This window comes from Gossypium arboreum, chromosome 6, assembly GCF_025698485.1.
Source record: "Gossypium arboreum isolate Shixiya-1 chromosome 6, ASM2569848v2, whole genome shotgun sequence".
NCBI classification, from domain to species: domain Eukaryota; kingdom Viridiplantae; phylum Streptophyta; class Magnoliopsida; order Malvales; family Malvaceae; genus Gossypium; species Gossypium arboreum.
In genome coordinates this window covers 14,415,264-14,424,307 of record NC_069075.1, presented here as the reverse complement: position 1 = coordinate 14,424,307, position 9,044 = coordinate 14,415,264, and the positions used below count along the sequence as shown (strand labels likewise).

General features: G+C 37.7%; 1 non-coding gene and 1 pseudogene across 1 annotated transcript; both read right to left on the bottom strand.

Moving 5' to 3' along the window:
- Positions 1–6,347: 6,347 nt before the first annotated feature.
- On the bottom strand, positions 6,348–6,919 carry LOC128293989 (60S ribosomal protein L5, mitochondrial-like; annotated as a pseudogene).
- A 1,519-nt stretch (positions 6,920–8,438) lies between these two features.
- Positions 8,439–8,545, bottom strand: LOC128294761 (small nucleolar RNA R71). The gene has a single exon (XR_008285068.1). It is a non-coding gene; the product is annotated as a small nucleolar RNA R71 (small nucleolar RNA).
- Positions 8,546–9,044: the final 499 nt, after the last annotated feature.

Sequence of the window (9,044 nt, the reverse complement as noted above, 5' to 3'; positions counted from 1 at the left end):
TCATGCAATTTAGTACAATTATAAGCTAGCTGAATTTTATAGGGACTCCTAACAGCCTATATCTTTCATTATTTCACGCTTTTAACTACCGCATTTTACAATTTCACAATTTAATCCCTATTTTGCATTTTCGTCAAAAATCATTTTACAAAACTAGTTTAACTATTAACAAATATTCAAAATCTGTAACGCCCAGAATTCATGCCTAGAAGTATTAGGTTTTGAGCAAGGGTGCAGTTAGGAGATTGCACATAAAGATTTAATTATGTAGGAAAGTGACACAACTGAGTGTTTAGCTTAGTGGTTGTATGCTCTGAAAGTGTCTGGGAAGTCATGGGTTCAAGTCTTGGCTTCCACAACAATTTTGGTTTTTTTTTAAGGATAAAACCCCTATCTTTTGTCAGTACGGTTATAAATAAAATTTGGTAAGGTATGACATAAAGAGCCTATTGGTCTAATGGATGTGGTGTGTGGATGTTTCTCTTGAGGTCTATGGTTCAAGTCATGGCAAGGTAAAAAGAGTATTTATTTTGCTCTCTTGCCATGTGAAAGCAGAAGCCGACTAAAACTCTACAAGGTAGAATTTGAATTGGTCAAAGAGAGAAGGGTGGAGTAAATCAAGGAGGAGATAAATGAGGATTCTTAGGGAGGGAGTGTGGAGGAAAAGAAGGAGTTTGAATTTTTGTGGGAAGTTAGTCGAATGGGGACTCTAGGCACTGATGAATTCGGCCTAGGGGTCCTACACCTCATTTGGTTAGTTTAGCACTCTCATTTTCCTTTTTGCGTTTCGGGTATTTTTCTTTTATTTTCTGAATAGCCGATTTCTGCTAAGGGACTTGGATAATTTCTAGTTTTGACCATCCGAGCACTTGCCTATTTTCATTTTTGGCTTTTCACAAACAGCAACTGACTTCTCTTCCTCTCCTTCTCAACTTTTGGGTTTTTGCCTGATCGATTGTTTCCTCCTCTTCCCTCTGATTTTTTTTGCTTTTCTACTGTTTTGGCCAAATCTAGGGTCCTTTATTCTTCAAAGCCGAACATCCTTTTTTTCCACTTCTCTGCTTTCTTCTCTTGGCTAGATTATTCTTGGTTGATTATCCTTTTACTTTTCAAGTACTTCTAGGCTTGGGCCTTAGCTAGGTATTGATAAGTTTTCTTCTCAGGGTTTGTCGTCTTCTTCTTCTGGGGGCCGAATGTACCCTTCCCACTCATTCTCTTTTTCACCTTAATGATTGACTTGTAATACTATAATCTTACCGAATGTTGCTAGGGGCTCGATTTCTATAAGCAAGGTGTTGAGCTGATTACTTTTCCTTTATACTTTTCCTTTACAAGTGATAATTCCTCTACTGGTAAGGGTTCAAGTTTTAGACATATCTGTATGGGATTATAGATGTTTATGAGTTAGTTAACTGTTCTTGTGAAGGTAAAGCTTTTGGAAGGAGTACGTGGAGTTAAAGCAAAGGAAGGTTGCGATTATTGTTTGGTAAGTAAATGTTTTGGTTGCAACGGTTTCAATATTATGGTATTGGATTAACAAGGGTTGAGACAAATGAGGGGTTATGGTTGATCATAGGTTCTTGTTTCAGAAGTGGTTCGATTGCAACCCCATAGCAGGTGTGTATTTACACACTGAATAAACTGTAGAATGGCAAAAGCTGAAAAGTCGAAATACAGAAAAGTCGAAAAGCTGAGAGAATGGCCTTTTGACCACATGGCTGTGTGAACACTCATGTGGTAAGCCAAGCCCACGAATCATGGGCGTAAGACTGTAGAAGCCACCATGGGCGTTCTCATGGGCTTAGGCTATTTTTGGCCTCGATGGGCCGAAATGGGCCATATGGGCCCAATGGGCTCGTAGGCTCCATACAGATAAATTCAATGGTATGGTGTAATTACCGTATTGGGTTGTGTAGTTTCCATGGCTGTGGTAATTTTTGGGCTTGATGGGCCACACAAGCGTGTGGGCCTACTTGGACCGCATTATGGGCCTTGGGCCAATTTACAGTGTTAGGACCGTTAAGGTTACATGAGTCACTCGAGGCTACTGTAGACCTTCTGATGGGTCGATAAGAGTACCTAGATCCCAAGAAAGGTAAAATGACCAAAATAACCTTATAGGGTAAAATGACTATTTTACCCATTGAGGGTAAATGCCTGATTTGTGCTATGGTTTGACTGTTCTTTCTGAGTATGACATTATGCATATATGTATGATTTATGAAATGATATTTTGCATGGGGATGGGTTTATATATTTTGGAGGAAGTGTACTGTACTGATATGGTCGTACGGGTCGCACAAGATGACTGTGGACCTACTGATGGCTTTGTGCCGCTATTGATGGCTCAGTGCTACTATTGACGGCTTTATGCCACTATTGATAGCTTTGTGCTGCTATTTGTGCCGCTATTGATGGCTTTGTGCCGCTATTGATGGCTTTGTGCCACTATTGATGTCTTTGTACCGCTATTGAAGGCTTCGTGCCGCTACTCATGGCTTTGTGCCATATACTGATACTGGTAGCTTTGTTACGTTATTGTTACTGGCAGCTTTGTTGTGATATTATTACTGGCAGCTATGCTGCGATGCTGGTGTGTTGGCTGGGTGGGTCGACTTTGTCCCCACATGGTGTGTTAGTAGTACAGAGTGGTGTGTTGGCTGGTTTGGGTTGGGTTGCATGGTTATACTGTATTGTTACTACATTAGGCTAAGGCCCACACTGTTACTGTTCCGTAATGGGCTCAGGCCTATGCTATTACTGATCTGGGCTTAGGCCCAAACTGTGTTATTCACTGTTTGTTTGATATTGGGATTACACATTGATTTTTCGTAAACTCACATATTTGTTTTAACTGTTCAGGTAATCCTTAGGCGGATCGGTGCTACGAGGGACTCAAAGATGGCCACACTACTACTTCTGTTTTCTTTTATTCGCTATTAGATTTTGTTTTGGGTTTTGAATTATGTAATAAGCCCCTCTAACTTTCTTGTTTTTAATTTGGGTTTTTGTTTATTATGATATATACCTGTTGGACGTAGAACGCGGTTTTCCAAAACGATAACTGTTTTAAAAATACTACGTTTTCGCAACACTTTTGAAATGGCTCCACAACAAACAGAGTTTAAAAAGTAATGAAAATTTAAAATGAATAACAATAGCTAGAATGATTTGAGATCTAACAAAGAGGATTTAAATTTCCAAACGGGCTTTCATCAACAAGAGCAAGTTTTCGAAAAGCACTCCAATGTGACGTTGCCTGGTTTGGCTATAACATCTAGGTTGGGTTTGGCGTGTTACAAAATCTATCATCAAACATCCAATTACTCAAACATTCAACAATGGAAACATGAAAAATCTTTAAAATTTTCAAAATCTAAGGAATGGGCTAGCTAGAATACGAAGCAATGATCTCAAAAACGTAGGAATCATTAAAAACAGATCAAAAACCGTACCTTAATGAGCAATTTAACCAAGGCCGAATAAAAAACCTAGAATTTATTCTTTTCTTCTTGCCCAATTCGGCTAAAGAAGATGATGATAATATAAAATGAATTTTGGTTTTGTTTATTATATCATTCATTAACCATTTACCATTTTAACCTTAAAATAAATTCAAATTTGCATTTATGCCAAACCATTAACATCCACTAAGATAGAAATGGTATATTTATCACTTAACGACCTTTACTGTAATTTTATATAGCTATTTGACACTTTTAGCTAATAGAACAACACTTTTACGCTTTACGCAATTTAGTCATTTTTACCGAATTAAACATTCAAACAGTAAAATTTCTTTACAAAACTTTCACACAATAATTCTATCATGCTTTAAACTGTAATAAAATAATAAAATAAATATTTTGACCTCAGGTTTGTGGTCTCGAAACCACTAGTTTGATTTGACTCAAAAATGGGTTGTTACACTCATCTTCAGGGGTGGGTCGAGATATCCTTAAGCTTTGTCATGACACCGAAGGCAGTCTAGGAATTCTTCTATTTTGATCCTTATAATTCAAAATTCATTGCTCCGTGTTACAACACTGAGACCAGTATCGAGCTAGCACACATTTTAATGCTCTCCTGTACACTCACAAAGTATATTAACTCACCCTTAGGCCTCATTCGGCCCCTAAGGTCAACAAAAGTTTCAAATTACACACTCTATTTGATTATTGGAAACACAAAAATTTATATACTTTTTCATACCTAACTTTACTTAAATTCATGCAAACCCAGTTAAATTCTTGTCAAAAAATAATTAAATATTATAAAATAATTAAATTGTGTAAAAAATATGAACATGGTGAATTTAGTTAATTTTATACTTAATTTTGATTAATTTTGACTATTTTCGACAGATTCACGCGAAGGGCGAAAATTGGCCCGGCTGACACTACTGAAAGCACAAAACCGAGAAGCAATTCGAAGTATCAAGGCACATTAATTTCTAGCCTAAGACGGTCTAGAAATGTGTCTTAATTCATAATTTAATTAATTTTTATTTATTCCCCATTTAATTTGGGTTACATAATTTTTTTTAAATTAATTATGGAGAAAGGGTCCAGTTGAACCGCATTGGTCGAACCATATTGAGTGAACCGAACCAGCCACTGATTGGGCAGCCCAGAACCATCCATATGCTGACCCAAATCTGTATTTTAGCTGATTAAATATGCTTGCAAAAAGGCCCTTGAAGAACTATCAAAATGCATTCAAACCCCTCCTTTAATTGTGGCTTTATGAAATTGCCCCAAGCTTAAAATAGCAAAGTTGAAACTCTCAACTTTGCCATGTGTGTGGCCGGCCAAGGGAGGTCTCTTAGGCTGATTCTTTTTTCTATTTTTAGTAGCCACAATCAGCTATAAAAGCCACCCCTTGCTGATCATCCAAATCATCCCTCATTCCACAACATTCTTTCATTCTCTATTCTCCTCTCTCACTTTTTCCATCCCATTTCCCTTCTTGTTCAAGTGTCGATTTCTTATCTTGGGAAAGAGGCTCTCATCATCCATTTTGGAGCTTTAATTAGGTGCTCATAAGCCACCTTGATAGCCGAGGGCAACGAAGAACGGAGGAACTAGTCAAGCCAAGGAGAAACACCAGATTTGCTTCTTGTTCCCTATCTATTTAAGTTTTGTTGTTGTTTTGACGAACATGTTTATGAATATTTATTCTATCGAAATGGTTATTTTAATCAATTTATCTTAAATTAAGTTTGTGTTGAGTTGATTATATTCTGTCTGCTTGAATTGTTAAAATGATGTTTATGCTGTTATAGGCCTCAGTAAATTGCTCAGTTAAGTAAAATCATGCCTAAGTTATTCTTGTGTTACAACTGTGAGTATCTAATGAATTAATTATTTAAACGGATTTGGAATCCTCGCTATTGCTTACCTCATTGCTACCCGCCCCATGGCCTAGCCTAGGTTAAATTAGCATAGCGGCGTCCACAAATACACCAAATCTTCAAAGGGAAAGAAAACTCCTAAATGAAGCCGTGATCTTATATACGATACTACCAGACGCACCTTGGTACTTCCATCCGCCAATCAAGGCTAGTGGAGCGAAGAGAGCCAAAAAACGTGAGCACCCCCATGCGAGCCTTATTGAAAAAACCCCTTACTATAGATAGGGCATTAGCGCTTTAGTAATAACATAGAAAGGGGCAAGCCAAAACCTACTCCTAACAAGTTGTTTGAGTTCGCTTTGGGGCTACCTACTTTAAGGCTTATATAATATATAAAGAAGAGCCCTCTTAGGGCCTTTTTGTTTAAGGGCTGCTCACCTTTTGAATAGAAGGAAGTGGGATAGCAGAGGTAATTTCGATAAACCGATGCATGAGCTGAGGCTCACATGTCCCGCCGACCCTCCAAAAAGTAAGGTTGTAAACGGCTCATAGGGAGTCGAAGCAAGCAGAGTCAAAGGGGTCAAACTCACATAAGTAGAGGGAAGACACATTCATGAAAAGCGAGAAGCCGTGTCGTGGGTCTATTTGTTACAAAAGGCGAACATCCCCATTCCAAAACATTCACATAGGTCCTCAGGCAGGCATCGAAAAGGGAACAAAAAGAGTCTATTTACCTTTACAATATTCCGGAAAATTCAGCTAAATCAATGGCACGTGGGAGCCTTCCTAAAAGAAAGAATTGACTGACCTTGCTGCTTAGGACTTTTCTTTTCTAAAGTCTAAAGAGATTTCAAAGGAGAACTCCTTTCTAGTAGCAATTCCGACAAGAGCGGAAATAACTACTGTTATTTCCATTCTTCTTTCTCCTGTTCTTCTTCTATCTAAGGACAAGGCGGAAGGTAAGGCACAGTGCTTGCTTCTAGGCTTCTTTCTTCTATCTTCTAGTCGAGGTGAAAGCTTTCAAAGAGCTGAGTCCTTCCCCCAAAAAAGCGCTCCACGGTGGTAAAGTCTCATCTTGTGTGTTGGCAAAGTGACAATAGTCACATTGAACCCTCGAATATGTTCAAGACCTCAAATGATTTTCCGCCTGGGAGAATTCGCAAAACTCCGCTTTCCATCGAGAATTGAATGGAGTTTTCCGTATTTCGACCGGAGAATCTAACAGAGACATTACTATCGCGATTCTGACTGAAAAATTAGACATTCCATGCCCTCAGAGAGTGCTTTGGCGTGCTAGGTCACTGACATATCCTTTGTCTTTATTTGACCCTAAGAATAGATTGGATCGAAATGACTTTCCTATCGAACCCCTTTGTGTTTGTATTTTTTTCTGACCGCGCAGAATCTCCATAGCCAATTTTCCATTTTTAATTATGAAATTATAGGGTGCCTTTGGTACTACTCTTATTTCACACGATCCAGAACTTCCATAACGTTGGCGTGATTCGGTTTGAGCAACGGATCTTGACGTGATACATCTTCGTAATGAAAATGGAGTGAAAACATGAGTTGGCTTTGGACAGTCTCTATAGAATGAATAAAAGCACCGTGAACTATCTCGCTTCAAAAGATAGTTGGTTGAATGAAATCGAAACCTTCTTTCTTCATCGGGAATCCAAAATGATTTGACGATAAGATCCTCAATCAATTGTAATTAATTGACACAAGATTTAATCGATGCATGTTTATTCTTCTAAGGTAGCTGAAGGTTAAATTAGCAATGTATCTGGCGATATTATTGCCTTGCATAACTTGCAAGGTTATTGTGATTAAACTATTTCAAGGTAGGGATGCCTTGTTACCTCCATAGTCTTTTATATGCTGATTAGATTTAATTAATCGTTTGAATTGACATAGGGATATGTAAGAGATTAGTTTAGTTTAATGAGTATGTATGTGCAATAACATGTTTGCTTACTAGAATCTATCTAGTCAATTGAATTGACATAAGGATATGTCAAGAGATGAATGGATTTTTGTATGTAAGTCTATTTATAAGTTAGCAAATTACCAGGTTGCTATGAATTTATTAGTAACAGTGTAAACATGAGTTTAATAATTCTGAGTTCAAGAAATATAATTAATCCAACACAAGTATGTTACCTTGATTAAATCTTATTTGAAATCGTGCTTTAGAACTCCTTTGTTTTATTCTTTTAATTATTTACTTAGTTTTTTTTAAACAGTTTTTGACCATCTTTTAAAACCAAATTATTTTTAACTCACCAAAGTGTTTTACAATTAATTTCATAAATAATTCTTTTTACAGTCCCTGTGGGTACGATAACTTGACATTTACTTGTCACTTTATTACTTGTTGCAATTGTGTACACTTGCACATTTCTGTCTTACCAAGTTTTTGGCACCGTTGCGGGGGACTGTTTTAAAAACAGTCATTATTTGTGAATTTGTTAGTTTTACATTTTGGTTTATTTTTCTATTTAATTTTTAACTTAATTATTTTTTCTTTGATAATTTCAGGTGTTTATGAGTATTGACCAAATTATTGACTTAATTCCTGTAGACACTGAGAGAGAACGAACCTTTCGACAGCGAAGAAGACAAGCGAACCAGAGAAGGACTAAAAGAATGAATTTCGAGAATATGAATCAAGGAAACAGAGCAAACCTTGCTCAAAATCGTATCCTTACTATTGACGATAGGGATAGAGCCTTGAGACAATATGTTATTTAACAATCTTAATCCGGGCATTAGGAGACCCGAAATCAAGGCACAACAATTCGAGCTGAAGCCACTCATGTTCCAGATGTTTCAGACGGTGGGCCAATTCAGTGGAATACCTACTGAAGATCCTCATCTTCACCTAAGACTATTTATGGAGGTGAGCGACTCTTTTAAATTAGCTAGAGTTCCTAAATATACATTACGATTGAAGTTGTTCTTGTACTCACTAAGGGAAAAAGCTCGAGCCTGGTTGAATTCATTACCACCAAACTCAATTTCTACATGATTAGAGTTGGCCAAAAGATTCCTCATGAAGTATTTCCCGCCAAGCAAGAACACTAAGTTGAGGAACGAGATCACTACCTTCCAAAAAATGGATGATGAGTCCTTGTATGAGGCATGGGAACGATACAAAGAACTATTATGGAAATGCCCTCACCATGGAATCCCACGTTGCATCCAACTTGAGACATTTTATAATGGTCTCAATGCTCACACGAGGATGGTAGTGGACGCTTCTACTAACGGTGCTCTCCTTTCTAAGTCTTATAATCAGGCGTACGAAATCATCAAGAGGATCACCAGTAACAATTATCAATGGCCAACCAATCGAGCCACGTTAGGAAGACAAGTCGCTGGAATACATGAAGTGGACGCTCTCACTTCACTTGCATCTCAAGTATCTTCAATCTCTTCAATGCTTAATAATCTTACCAGTAATGGGTCTAACAGTTTTGCAGTCTGACCACCTCACCAATTTGAGAGTATAGCCTATGTTTATTGTGGGGAAGGACATTTGTTCGAAGAATGTCCATCGAACCCCAAATTCGTATATTACATTGGTAACCAGGACCAAAATCGAGGAAGACAAGGACTGCAATCCAACTTCTATAACCCATTGTTGCGAAACCACTCAAATTTTTCCTGTAGTAACCAAGGGGCTGGA